Raw genomic sequence first — 3782 nt, 5'->3', positions numbered from 1 at the left:
TTCACAGGTAGATAAGAAAGAGCAAATATTTGGTAAACAAATCATTGCCTGGCCACCCAGAAACAATGCAACACAAAGGAGTGTCCAATAAATAGAAGATGCTAGGTTCCTCCCTACCTACCACTCTTAGTTTATTTACACTAAGGTGATTGCTTCCTTCTTTAAGTAGGTTTTTCCAGCTGTATTCCTTTAGGCAGGTAAGGGGTTAAGGGTCTTTCTGAGTCTTTTGTTTCTTAACAATCACCAGCTTAAAATAATCCATATCATAAAAGGGCATATTTTGGGGTGGCAAACTCTGCTCTCCCTCAATAGAAAACGAGGCTGGAACCTCTGGACCTTGCCACACTCCCTGCTGGTGTGTTGCTAAGGAAAGTACATGCCCTTAGAGTTCATTGTAGTCTATCATCTATCATCTGTGTTAGGCTAGTGAGCAAAGGCACAGACCATCCTCTGTTGAATAGCTTGAGTCAGAATTCCCAGCAGTGGCAGAGTGTTCTGTCCATCGCTTTTTAGTTTATGTCAGTCTGGAGGAGACTTGTCTTGGCTCTCAGTTCCCTAGGATGGAAAGATGAAAATGGCAGTCTTGGATGAGATGAATAACAACTGCATTATTCATGCTTGATTCTGGCTTGGTTTCAGTGTTTTAATGATTTAAAAAAAAAATCAATGTTACAATTGACCAGTTTAATTCAGCTCATGTTTACTGAGTCTGTTTTCACTGCATAAGGGTTAGCTAGAGTGTCAGAACTGGCTGTCCATGTGGCCATCTGGATGACCTCAGAATAGATGTAACCTGGGCTATGAACCCCAGCCCAGACCTCAGGACGGGCACAGATAAACTGGAGTCTTCTTTAGTCCATATGTACCCTGTTTCCCCGAAAATAACACCTAGTCGGACAATCAGCTCTAATGCGTCTTTTGGAGCAAAAATTAATATAAGACCCAGTATTATATTACATTATATTATATTAATTATATTATATAAGACCCGGTCTTATAGTAAAATAAGACCGGTCTTATATTAATTTTTGCTCCAAAAGATGCATTAGAGCTGATTGTCCGACTAGGTGTTATTTTCGGGGAAACAGGGTATACCTTTCTGAATGAGCTCAGGGACCCACATATTGGGCCAGGTTTTAAGTTATAAGTTTGATCAAGGGTAACCTTTGGTCTAATGAGACATAACATCTTGAGCTGACCTTCTTACAGCATTGCCTCATTTTGTAATTCCCTGTTTACTTCTTTGACTCCGCCGCTAGACTGTAAGCTCCTCGAGAGCAAGGTTTGTGTACACACTACTCCTTCCCATACCCACATCACCTAGCACATAGTATGTGCTTGAAAAATATTGTTGAATGAATGAACCTAGACATGTGAATGCCTAGCATATTTGGAATTCAGTTATTCCAGGATTCCAGAACCCTTAGAGGATGCTAGAATGATCTAGAAATTGGCTAGAAGAGACTATGCTAGAGGTGGAAATAATGAGAATAAGAAAAAGCAATCGAGGAGAAACCTGTTTTCCCATCTGGGATTGGGGAGAGAAGGAAAAAGAATAAATGGGTAATTCTGGCTTCCCAACAGAATGTGCTACAGAAATAGAACACTCAATTTTTTTTTTTTTTTTTTAAGTATCCAGTTGAATTGAACTAAAGTAAACTGAGGTGCAGGGATTTGGCTCATTGACGTGGCATACTGAAGAATTCAACCTAAAGTAAAATTCTTCTCCCCTTTCATTCTCCCTCTCAATTAAATTGAAAATCTCTGATTCCTTCCCGCTGGAGCTGGGATCCTTCAGCTCTGAGGACATGCAAGGAATAGTTTAGAAGCCACTCTAGATGTGGAGACCCAACTTTATTAGGTCTTTCGCCACAAATGTTCCTCAAAGCCCCCAAGAATTACCTAACAGCCTGGGGGTTTTGATCAGAGCCTTAGAATCCTGGCAATGCCAACTGGAAATTCCTGCAGGAAGCCTATGAGGCAAGTAGGCTCTGAGGTAAGATGCGATGACTAAGGCCTGACCAAACTAACTAGGGTCCATGTATGCGATGGAAGACTGTACAGTCTTCAAAAATCACAGAGAGAGCATGGCAAAGAGAAACACGCAGTGTGGCCCAACATTTTTAAAGAAAGACATATATGCACTAAAAGAAAAAGAAAGGAAGAGAAAAGAAAAACAAAGTTGTATGCTCATAATGGTTATTTGTAGATGTTGCTACTCCTGGAGAATTTAATTTTCTTTTTTATTATTATCAATGTTTTTCGAAATAGCCTTAATAAAATAAATACATATGAATGGCTGTTGTTCATTGTCTTAGACCTAAGGATAATGCTCATGAACTATGATTAACTGTAAATTATTACAGGACAAAAATATAACGCAGTTAATTATAGCAATTGTGATGTGTGTGGTGCTTTGTGCATACCCTGTGCTTCTGAGCTCATAACAACAAACAAGAATCTGTATTCTCTTTTTAAAATGTGTTAAAAGAGGTAACCTGCTCAAGGCAACCATAAACTGTGTCAAGTCATTCCATCACTGGTGGTTCTGCAGGGGCGGATGGCAGAGGTCAGACTTAGCGTGCTCAGATTCCAAGAACCTGGAGTTCTTGGAAAGGACGCTGAGTGTAATAGGCAATGTGCCCCTTCTCTTAACAGCCACTAATGGGCACGACTGGCTCCTTTGGATCTAAGCAGTCTCCCTTCCTCCCACCATGCTTCTCTTTAATGGTCCATTCAACATCTCTTGTCCCTGCTGTTAAATCGGGGCTGGAAAGAACAGTGCAGCTTATCCAATTTTATTGAAATTGAGTTCAGTAAACTGCAACAGATGAGGCTTGGCTGATTTACGTATTTCTCTCTGTCTTTCTCTTTAGACAAACCCGATTAGCCCTGGTCCCTCTACATTTCTGACAAGGGAGTCAGCAAATTGTTTAGGTTAGAAAGAAAGTACCTTATTAGGAGGCTGTGAGGACACCGAATAAGATTTAGTTGGGGACAAAGAACATGTGGCTATTATTCAATATTCAGTATGCTATTATTAATTCTTATTTAGAAAATGTTTATTATATATACACAATTATATATACAACATTAAGCAATACAGTGCTACACGGCTATGAAAGAGGTACACTGGGTACTATGGAAAAAACAAAGAATGGAACCTCGTTCTCTCCCTAATTACCTGGCTTTTTAGTATTGGGACGGTCAGCAAAAGTTCCAATGTGAGTCATGAAGGATGAGGTCTAAAAAGCAGACAAGAGGGGCGTGAAGTACTCCAGGCTGAGCGAGGAGCATGTGCAGAATCTCAGAAGCACACAACAGCATGACACTGGGAATGACAATGGCTAGTGTGTACGGTGTATATGGGTACAAACCCTGCTTACAGCCCTCAACATGGAAGGAAGGGATGGTACAGTTCATAACCAAAGAGTTTTACTGTTAGTCACTATTAACACACAAGAAATACAAAGGAAAATAAAAGAAGTCTTTTACATTGGGTTCCAGTGGCTCATATAAAATCGTCACGGGAAGAGATAGTCAGGAGCAGCTCCTCTTGCCCCACCAGTTCCTCTAGCACCAACGTTCACAGTGGCCATGCGGTCTGCACCCTGAGTAAGCAAGAGCAGGAGAGTTATTTCTTCTCTTTAGGCTCTCTCTGTCTCCTCTCTCCTGCCCCATTTCTTCGGTCCATTTTAAACTCTTTTGTTCCCTCCGATCTCTGCTCTGCCCAACATCCTACCTTTTCTTGTGCTCAGTCTTAAGGAGGTTGTCAGTTACTC

The sequence above is a fragment of the Rhinolophus sinicus genome, linkage group LG05 (genome assembly GCF_036562045.2).
Source record: "Rhinolophus sinicus isolate RSC01 linkage group LG05, ASM3656204v1, whole genome shotgun sequence".
Classification (NCBI taxonomy): domain Eukaryota; kingdom Metazoa; phylum Chordata; class Mammalia; order Chiroptera; family Rhinolophidae; genus Rhinolophus; species Rhinolophus sinicus.
Note: the sequence above shows the minus strand (reverse complement) of the source record.